This window comes from Sorghum bicolor, chromosome 5 (assembly GCF_000003195.3).
Source record: "Sorghum bicolor cultivar BTx623 chromosome 5, Sorghum_bicolor_NCBIv3, whole genome shotgun sequence".
In the NCBI taxonomy this organism is placed as follows: domain Eukaryota; kingdom Viridiplantae; phylum Streptophyta; class Magnoliopsida; order Poales; family Poaceae; genus Sorghum; species Sorghum bicolor.
In genome coordinates this window covers 24,119,134-24,129,628 of record NC_012874.2, presented here as the reverse complement: position 1 = coordinate 24,129,628, position 10,495 = coordinate 24,119,134, and the positions used below count along the sequence as shown (strand labels likewise).

General features: G+C 49.9%; 1 long non-coding RNA gene across 1 annotated transcript; it reads right to left on the bottom strand.

Moving 5' to 3' along the window:
* On the bottom strand, positions 1,677–4,238 carry LOC110435436. Its single transcript, XR_002453105.1, has 3 exons — positions 4,033–4,238; positions 3,295–3,396; positions 1,677–1,947 (listed from the first exon to the last, which is right to left on the bottom strand). It is a non-coding gene; the product is annotated as an uncharacterized LOC110435436 (long non-coding RNA).

The window sequence follows — 10,495 nt, the reverse complement described above, 5'->3', positions numbered from 1 at the left end:
TTACCTCTGCCGCCGCTAGCAGTGCCTCGATGATATCTGTTTGTTTGGGGGCGGTGGTTTCGACGTCGGCCCCCGAGCCCAAGTCGACGGATGGCTCATTTAGATCTCTCGAGAATGCATCGAGCGGGACCGTGCCTCGAGTCGACACGATCATAGCGAGTTCGTCTGCTGCCTCGTTGTGGCATCGAGCGATGTGGACGAGGTCGAGGCCGTGGAACTTATCCACGAGTCGACGTACCTCCTTGCAGTATGCCTCCATTTTTTGGTCGTGGCAGTTGGAGGTTTTCATCGCTTGGTTGATGACGAGTTGGGAGTCACGGGTCGAGCGTCAAGGCGCCGAACTCCTAGCTCGATGGCGATCTTCAGCCCATTGACAAGGGCCTCGTATTCCGCAACATTGTTAGATGCAGCAAAATGTATCCTGATGATATACCTCATATGAACACCCAGGGGCAAGATGAATAGCAGGCCTGCCCCTGCTCCTATCTTCATGAGAGACCCGTCGAAATACATCATCCATAGCTCTGCTTGAACCTGAGCCGGGGGGAGCTGGGAGTCCGTCCATTCCACGACGAAATCCACCAGAGCTTGAGACTTGATAGCTTTGTGGGGCGCATAAGTGAGGGTCTCACTCATGAGCTCGACCGACCACTTGGCGATTCTTCCCGTGGCCTCCCGACTTTGGATGATCTCGCCCAAGGGGAAGGACGAGACCACCGTGATAGGGTGGCCGAGGAAGTAATGTTGCAGCTTGCGTCTGGCAAGGATCACGGTGTAGATTAGCTTCTGGATCTGTACATACCGTGCCTTGCTCTCTGAGAGCACCTGGCTGATGAAATAGACCGGCCTCTGGACTGGCAGCGCATGCCCCTCCTCCTGCTTCTCGACCACTACTGCCGCACTGACGACCTGGGTCGTCGAGGCAACATATAGAAGCAGAGGTTCTGCGGGTTGAGGTGGGACTAGGACCAGGGCAGAGGTCAGTGTTTTCTTCAAGTTATCAAGGGCTTCTTCAGCTTCGGGGGTCCAAGAGAAACGCTCGGCTTTTTTCAAGAGTCGATACAGCGGCAATGCCTTTTCTCCCAACCTCGAGATAAAATGACTTAGCGCCGCCAAACATCCTGTGAACTTTTGCACTCCCTTGACATCTCGTATCGGCCCCATTCTCATGATGGCCGAGACTTTCTCGAGATTGGCCTCGATGCCGCATTGGGAGACTATGTATCCCAAGAGCATGCCTTGGGGTACACCAAAGACGCATTTCTTGGGGTTGAGATTGATCTTGTTGGCGCGTAAGCAACTAAAAGCGATCTCGAGGTCCTGAATCAGGTCTCCTCGTTGCTTTGACTTGACGACGATGTCATCGACGTAGGCTTTGACTGTTGACCCTATGTGTTTGCCAAACATGTGGAGCGTGCATCGCTGGTATGTCGCTCCCGCGTTTCGAAGCCCGAACGGCATGGTTACATAACAGTACATCCCAAAAGGCGTGATGAAAGATGTCGCGAGCTGGTCGGACTCTTTCATTTTTATTTGATGGTAACCAGAATATGCATAAAGGAAAGAAAGGGTTTCGCATCCCGCAGTAGAATCAACAATTTGATCGATACGTGGTAATGCAAAAGGAACTTTCAGACATGATTTATTTAAACTTGTATAATCGACACACTGAAACGACCTGATTTTCCACGAAGGGAAAATCCACATAGTCGAAGTGTAAAATGACCATTTAAATCAAATTACCCAATTCCAGTTGATAATCATCATCCATACATCATACAAAAGCATTAAGAATAGAGAGTATTTCATTATTACATTGCTAGATGGCAGAAACAAAATCTATATTATCAACCGGAACAGCTCGATAGATGCGGAAGGTAGAAACTCCATCTACTTGATCGAAGGCACGAATCCCCTAGTCGCTATATCCCTTGGAATCATAAGAACCTGTATGCCAAAGTATCAGTACGATTTGTACTGGCCACTCCCACCCTATGCGCTTGCTTTGTGGAATTGGGTGCAAATAAGGTAAATTGAAGAGGCCTAAATGGGGCTCTAGTTTTTCCTATGCAATAGTAATCATGTTTTAAATATAGTAATAGTCAAGTTTTAACACAACCCGAACCCATACACCATCCATCACCCTCCATTCCATACCATCCCATATCCATCTCCATCACACACACAAACATAACCCACACTCAGGTCGACATGCCAACTCCCACTCGGCGTGTCTCAGCGGCCCGCAGCCCTCAACCTATGGCTCGCGGCTGGAAGTATCTCTCGGGGAAGATAGAACACTCCACTCTCTAGTCTAGTGAAAGCAGAACACAGGAAAGGTCCATAGCCGAAAGGACGACATATGTATCGATCGATCAACCATACACTCTGCAGAGGTTTTACTAATCCACAAGATCTTCCTTCATCGCTGGCCGTCACCAACTAGGCTGATTTCGGGCGCCTGCCGGCCTAGGACAATGCCACTCTACCTCTCAACCCTAGAGCACCCCACCTGGAGTGGCTGAAACTGTGAAGTCATGTTCCCTGTCCCGAATGGGGAGCCATGATCGTCCCGGGAGGGTGTGAGACCAACCTGCCCGTACCTCCCTAACACATCCTCGCCTAGTAGTAGTGGCATCACCCTACCCGGTTGTTCGGCCGTCTCCCCCCATGGGAGGCAAGTGGGAAGTAAGGATTCAGTCCTTAAGCTTGACCAAACTGCAATATCTTCATCAGGGTTTTCCATTTAACATGCCACCACAGCACCTCCAGCCGAAGCTCCTCCCGCCGGAGACTTATACCGGGTTCACCTCCCACACATCTCCACCGCATAATTACCCACCACAGGTATATAAAACAGGAATGTCTAGTTCATTCCACGACATGACTCGCCCCACTGGCTCGTCGTAGATCCCAGCCTGGTCGACTCAACCCTCACCCTTCACACACCCAAGATACACGCCAAGACCACCACACATCCTCACCATAAGCCCCAGATCCAACACGATCACTCGGCTCGACTTCACAAGCCAAACCATCCCCCTAGGTTAACCATCGGCGTCACATCATCGATATAAGCCGAAGAATATAGATATAGTAGAAATATAATAAAAGCGCTTGTCTAATCTATCAGCGGGTGTGCAGGGTGATAGGTAAAACAAGGTAGGGTACAAGAATAGTAAATCTACTATGCAACCCTATAACAACAGTTATATCAACAGAAATATAAAGCACTAGCAATTCTAATATTTGCAATGCGTAATGGGATCTACGAAAGTGGCTGGGATGTGGCACCTTCGGAGTAGTCGTCGCCTAACTCCTCCAGATACTCACGGTCCTCGTCAATCCGATCCTCCTCCGACTCCGCACGTAGATTATTGGTCGCGAAAGCGACCCCTATAGATGAGCACAAAGAACGAATAACAGCAAAAAGATCCAAATGCACACAAGAAGTTTATCATCAAGTAGAAATTTATTTTATATAAATTTCGATGTTTGTGCAACATTCGGAGTTCGTATGATCGAGATATGAATTTTCTACGATATCTGGCATTTGTGTAATGTATTAAATAAAACCTTAAAATTAAATAATGAAAAGCTGGTGGACTACAACTCTATTGTGTAGATCCTATCGAGACGAACCCAACGCATATTGAACCACTTCATTTGGAATTAAAATGAGTGAGTTATGATTTTCTAAAGGTTTATTCTATTTACAAAAGGAAAAAGGAAATTCTCCTCTCTCTGGACTATGCGGGGGCCGAAACCTGGGGACAAGGCTCGTGCGGCTTTCTCTTCTCAGGCCGGCGTGGGTGAAAGTGGGCCTGGACGGGAAACAAGGCCCATGTGGCCTTTATCCTCTCGGGCGAGCTGGGCCTGGCCATGCTCGGCCCATCCGGCCTCTTTGCAACGCGGGGCAGAGCGGCGGCGGCGGTGTGCGCGGGGCGCGCGTGGCGGCGGCGCACGAAGCGGACGCGGCGCGCGACGGCGGCGGTCCAACCAGAGGGAGAGAAGAAGAGGGCGCGTTCTCACCCTGGAACGAAGTGGCTCGCCAACGATGATGCTACAGGGATCTTGGCGGGCGGCGAGGGTGGCTCCGGTGTGCACGACGGCGGTGTGGTGGCGGCGTGCGGGTGCTCGGTGAGGCAAGGTCGCGCGGCGCGGGGTTGACGGCGGCGTGCGGCAGGCGGTGTGCGCGGCGTCGACAGGGCGTCGGCGGCACGTTCAGGAGCGGTGCGTCGTGGCGCGGTGGGGTGGTGGCGCAGGTTCGGGGTGCAGCATCGTGGGAGGCCTTTAATGAGCTTGGCGGCGCGGTGCGGTTGGCCGGGCTCGGTCCTTGGGTGCGAGTCGTGCGGGGAGTGGCGCGTGCGGCGTAGGCGGTAGAGCGGGTGCATGCGCATCGCGGTGCGTGGCGTTCGCGGGTGCGCATGGAGCAGAGCGCGAACGGGTTGTGCGGCTGGGCAAGGTCGCGCGGCAGTGCGCATCGCACGGAGGCGCGGGCATGCGCTGCGGGTTTCGCGGGCGTGCGAGGGCGGCTTCGGCATGCATGAGAAGAATGGGTCGCGGCTGACCACGGCCTCATCTCTATGCATGATCAATGCTCACAATCCGAGAGAGCGGAGGGAGAAGAGGGTTGCCCGGTGACTCAGTCAGAAATAGAAAGGAGAGGAGAGGACATATGGCTATTGTTTCTTGCATGAAAGAGACTTGAGGGAATTGTGGGCAGCCATGAGAATAATGTTGCCTCCTTTTATTTGTAACTAATAGAGGGTAGGCTATATATAGATTATTACTACTTCCAGATATTGTTGTGATGCTCCATACGTGCATGGTTTGGCCAAATTAAAGTTAGGAGTGTGGATTGTTAGGTGAATGAGAAGTATATATTTATTCTTTTTGTTATGTGAGTGCGGATTGTTTTGCCAAGGACCGGTACACCCTTATATGGCATTAGTTTAACAAAGTAATTTAATAGAGTAAATAATTATTTATCAGTTACATAATTATTTAGAAAATTGAACAATAATACAAAAGTCCAAATAAAATTCCAAGTCACCATCATGAGTTATAATGCAATAAGAGTATATGCTTTTGCAATAAAATCCTAGGGTGACAATATAACAAAAATAAATGCAATGTGGTGAGGTTTGCTACATGCCACTCATCAATCATGGGATATTTTCATAAAAAAATTGTAGTTGCTATTTTTGTATTTGGTAATTTTTAGGGTTGTTACAGTACTACCCCCTTATCAGGATCTCGTCCTCGAGATCAAAGAGTAACTTACCCGTCAAAGAGGTATGGATATTTTAGGTGAAGGCTAGACTCTTGCTCCCAAGTTGCTTCACGTTCGGTGTGATTGCTCCATTGCACTTTGCACATAGCGATGGTCTTGCTTCGGGTCTCTATAGTGTCATGGCCCAAGATTTTGATGGGATGCTCCTTGTATTCTAGCGTGTCCTGGATATCAAGCACATCTATAGGTACTTCCTCGTCTTCGGGTACCCTCAAACACTTGCAGAGTTGCGACACATGGAACACGGGGTGTACCCCAGTCAGCTCTGGTGGTAGCTCAAGCTTGTAAGCAAGCTTCCCAACTTTTCTGCAAATTCTGTATGGGCCAACATATCTCGGAGCGAGCTTTTCCTTCACGTGAAATCTGACAGAGCCACGGAGTGGGGACACCTTGAGATAGACATAGTCCCCGACTGTGAATTCGAGGTCTCTACGCCTCTTGTCAGCATAGCTCTTATATCAGCTCTGAGCGATCTTCAAATTTTCCCTCACCTGAGCAACTCCTTCCTCAGCTTCCTTGATCTTGGCGGGGCCAAAGATTGCCCTCTCGCCAGGGTGGTCCCACATCAGCGGGGTTCTGCACTTTCGACCATATAGAGCTTCGAAAGGTGACATCTTGATGCTCGCCTGGTAGCTGTTGTTGTATGAGAATTTAGCATAAGGCAAACACTTCTTCCAATCTATGCCATATTTTAGTACACTAACATGGAGCATGTCCTCCAGAATCTGATTCACCCTCTCTGTCTGCCCGTCAGTCTGCGGGTGATATGCTGTGCTGTAATCAAGCTTGGTTCCAATGGACTCATGAAGTGATTGCCAGAATCGAGACATGAATATGGCCCCTCGATCAGATATGATGTTTGTCGGGGCACCATGAAGACTGAGGATGTGCTTCACATAGAGATCAGCTAGCTGCTCAGCGCGAATCTTTGACCCACAAGTTACAAAGTGTGCTACCTTGGTTAATCGATCAACTACCACCCATATAGAGTCATGGCCTCCTTGGGATCGAGGATGTCCCACTATGAAATCCATGGATATGCTTCCCCACTTCCATTCAGGAACATCAAGTGGTTTCAGCAATCCTGCGGCTCTTTGGTGCTCAGCTTTGACTCTATTGCAGATGTCACATTCAGCCACGTGTCTTGCAATATCTGCCTTCATATTCTTCCACCAAAAATGCTTCTTTACGTCCTGGTACATCTTTGAGCCTCCAGGGTGAAGGCAATATTTGGAGTCATGAGCTTCCGACAAGATCTCCTTTCGCAGGGTAGAGTTGGCAGGTACACAAATTCTGTTCTTGAACCAGACAACTCCTTTCTCATCTTCTCTGAACTCAGGGCTATAGCCTAGCTTCATCTGCCCTCGGATGTACTCTATCTCCTCACAGTCCTTCTGGGCTTCATGGATTTGATCAGTGAGATCGTACTCAACTCTATCTCAAGGTGGGAATCATAGATTTCTTGCCTCAACTCTGGTGGCATAGACTCGGTGATCAGAGTGTGGCAATAGCTTTTGCGGCTGAGAGCATCAGTGACCACATTAGCCTTTCCCGGATGATAGTGTATCTCTAGGTCATAATCTTTGATTAGCTCTAGCCATCAGCGCTGTCTCATGTTTAAGTCTTCCTGGGTGAAGAAGTACTTCAGACTCTTGTGATCAGTGTAGATATCACATTTGTTGCCAATGAGGTAGTCCCTCCAGATCTTGAGAGCGTGTACCACAGCAGCTAACTCGAGATCATGAGTAGGATATCGCTGTTCATGCTCCTTCAGCTGTCGGGAAGCATAAGCAATGGCTCTCCCATTTTGCATTAACACACATCCTAGTCCTTGGCGAGAGGCATCACAATAGATGACAAAATCTTTGGTGATATCAGGCAATGCTAGGACAGGTGTGGTAGTGAGCTTCTCCTTCAAGGTTTGGAAACTGCTCTCGCACTCAGGCGTCCATTCAAAATCTTTCGCCTTCTTTGTGAGATTGGTCATCAGGCGAGCGATCTTGGAGAAATTCTCAATGAATCGGCGATAATATCCCGCCGATCCCAGAAAACTCCTAACTTCAGTCACATTGCGAGGCTGGTCCCATCTTTCGACAGCTTCAATCTTTACGGGGTCCACTGCAACACCATCCGCAGAGAGTACTTGACCAAGGAAGGCAACCTCATTGAGCCAGAACTCACATTTGCTGAACTTGGCATAGAGTGATTGTCCAGCTAGCCTTTCCAGAACTAACCTCAGGTGTTGTTCATGTTCCTCAGCAGTGGCAGAGGAAATCAGAATATCATCAATGAATACCACCACGAACTGGTCTAGCACATCATGAAACACCTTGTTCATCATATTCATGAAGTATGCGGGAGAATTAGTGAGACCGAAGGACACAAAGGTGAACTCAAACTGCCCATAACGGGTGACAAATGCTGTCTTTGGAATATCCTCCTCCAGAATTCTCATCTGATGATAGCCAGATCGGAGATCAATATTGGAGAAGTACTTGGCACCGCGTAGCTGATATAGTAGGTCATCAATCCTTGGCAGGGGGTACTTGTTCTTGATGGTGACAGAATTCAAGTTACGGTAATCAATGCACATTCTCATTGAGCCATCTTTCTTCTTGACAAATAGGACAGGAGATCCCCAAGGTGAGGCACTTGGCCTAATGAATCCCTTCTCTAGCAGCTCGTCAATTTGCTTCTTCAGCTCTGCTAGTTCATCAACTGACATGCGGTATGGTCGCTTTGCAATGGGACCCATACCCGGCATAAGGTCAATCATGAACTCTACATCACGGTCAGGTGGCATACCAGGTAACTCCTCTAGAAACACCTTAGCATAGTCCATAACCACTAGTACATCATCAACAGTTTTCTCCTTGGGCTGAGATTCCTCCTGAGCCTTGAGGGCGCACAGGAGTGTGACAGACTTTTCCTGACTGGGTCTACACTCAGCTTTTTGTGGGTTGGTGGGGTGGTGCACTTGGACACATCTAGGGGAACATGATATCACTCCTTTGTGTTTGGTTAGCCAATCCATGCCTAGGATAACATCTAAACCATCAGAGGGTAGCAGGGTAAGATCGGCTTCAAAGGTTACTCCCTCAATGCTAAGTTTCACTCCATTACATATGTGGGTGCTTCTCATCTCTCCTAGGGGTGATGTGGTAATTATGGGTTCTAGGCGAGGGGTAAAAGGTATGTTATGCTCTCATGCAAATTTGGATGATATGTATGAACATGTAGCTCCAGTATCAAAAAGAATAGATGCTGTAATGCCATTAACTAGGAACGTATCGTACACAACATCCGGCGTAGCATGGGCCTCCTCAGCTATGATGTGGTTGAGGCTACCACGAGAAGCAGACCCTCTGTATGGAGTCTTTTGTGCAGCAGAGGCAGTGGCCTTCAGAGGACACTGAGCAACCTTGTGACCGGGCTGGCCACAGTTGAAGCAGGTGAAAGGCGCGCCGCCTGCTGAGGCTGGTGCGGGGGCCTTCCAGTTGCTCGTGCTTGGTGCAGCACGAGCGGGAGTAGAGTCATCAGTCTTGCGGCGAGGCTGCTCTGAGCGGTAACGAGAGTAGCGGTCCCTGGAGTGATCTCCGGAGTGGCGGTCACGCGAACGGTCACGGGGGTGACGGTCACGTGAACGGTCGCGGGAGTAGTGATCACATGAAGGTTGGGAGTAATCTGAAGAGTGTGTCCTGCCTCTCCTCCCAGATCTGGAGGCATCATCCCTGGAGTAGCGGGGGTGTCCAGATGACGACCCATCATGGTGGAACCTCTTCTCATCTCTGCCACGGTGAGAGAACTCAAATCTACGCTTCTCCCTTCTGCTTTCCTCATTAGCTTCAATCTAATCCTTCTAGATCTGTATGCTGCGGTCGATCAGATCACGGAGGGTGCGGCTCTTGGCTCCTCCCAATGCAACCTTGATCTTGGGGTTCAGTCCTTTTCTATAATGATGGGTCTTCTCTCTCTCGGAGGCCACCACCGCAGGGGGTGCATAGCGAAGGAGGGTGGTGAAGCGAGTAGTGTACTCATGTACAGTGTCATCCTTCTGCCGAAGGTTGCGGAACTCATCCTCCTTGCTGTCCAGGACTCCCTCTGGAATGTGATACTCGGTGAAGGCCTCAACAAACTCATGCCAAGTGATATGCTCGGGGTCCTTGTGTGCATCTGAGTAGCTATCCCACCAAGAGCGAGCTGCTCCAGTGAGCTGGTGGGCTGCAATCCCGAAGCACTCCTCGTCGGTGCTGGTGGTGAGGTCCAGCTTCTTCTCGATCTCTCTCAGCCAGTCATGTGCTGCCAGGGGCTCCAGGTCGGTGCCGTCGAAGGTGGGCGGCCTGAGCTTCAGAAATCCCTCCAGCTTGCGCTGGAAATCATCAGGTCGTCCACCACCACCATTGCGGTGGTTCATGCTGTCGACCAGGGCGGCCATCAGCTGCGTCTGCTGAGCCATCACCTCAGCCAGATTAGGTGGAGGCGGCGGTGGAGGGTCGTTGCGGTCATTGTTGTCGTTGCCACCGTGTGCGCCATCAGGAGCCTCATTCCTGCCATTTTGAGCAACCACAACTGGGCGTGTCTGCTCGAGGCCATCTCCCTCATTGCGGCCACGGCGGTTGTCATCTCGACCACCGCGACCACCACCGCGCTGACGAGCGCGGCGGTTGTCAACACGCCCAAGACTAGGCGCTGGGGTCGTGGAGCGGCGCTGAAGGCGGTGTGAACGGCGCATCGACATCTGTGACATGGCAAATGGGGGGGTTTAATGGGTGAGGCATAGGTCACAAAACTTATAACTGAGTTATTTTCTTAAGATTCAATAATTAATAATTGATTTCAACAATTTAAATAAGCTAATTAATCTATCCTACACTCATGAACATGATCAGCAGGTCAATGGAAGAGGTAAGCCATGCACAAGTTGTGCAGGGTCGGTAATATAACCTAAGAGAGAGTTGACTTGTCCTGTTCTAACGTCCAATCCTAAGGGCTTCGTCCTCGGGTCAAGTACGGCTCCGATACCAACTGAAACGACCTGATTTTCCACGAAGGGAAAATCCACATAGTCGAAGTGTAAAATGACCATTTAAATCAATGTCGAGGGTATCAACAAGGGGTACCCTAACCAATGCGTATAACGAGACCATCCGTACATAAAACTAGCTCCTCGATTCGACGCTCCGTCCGCACACACGCGCG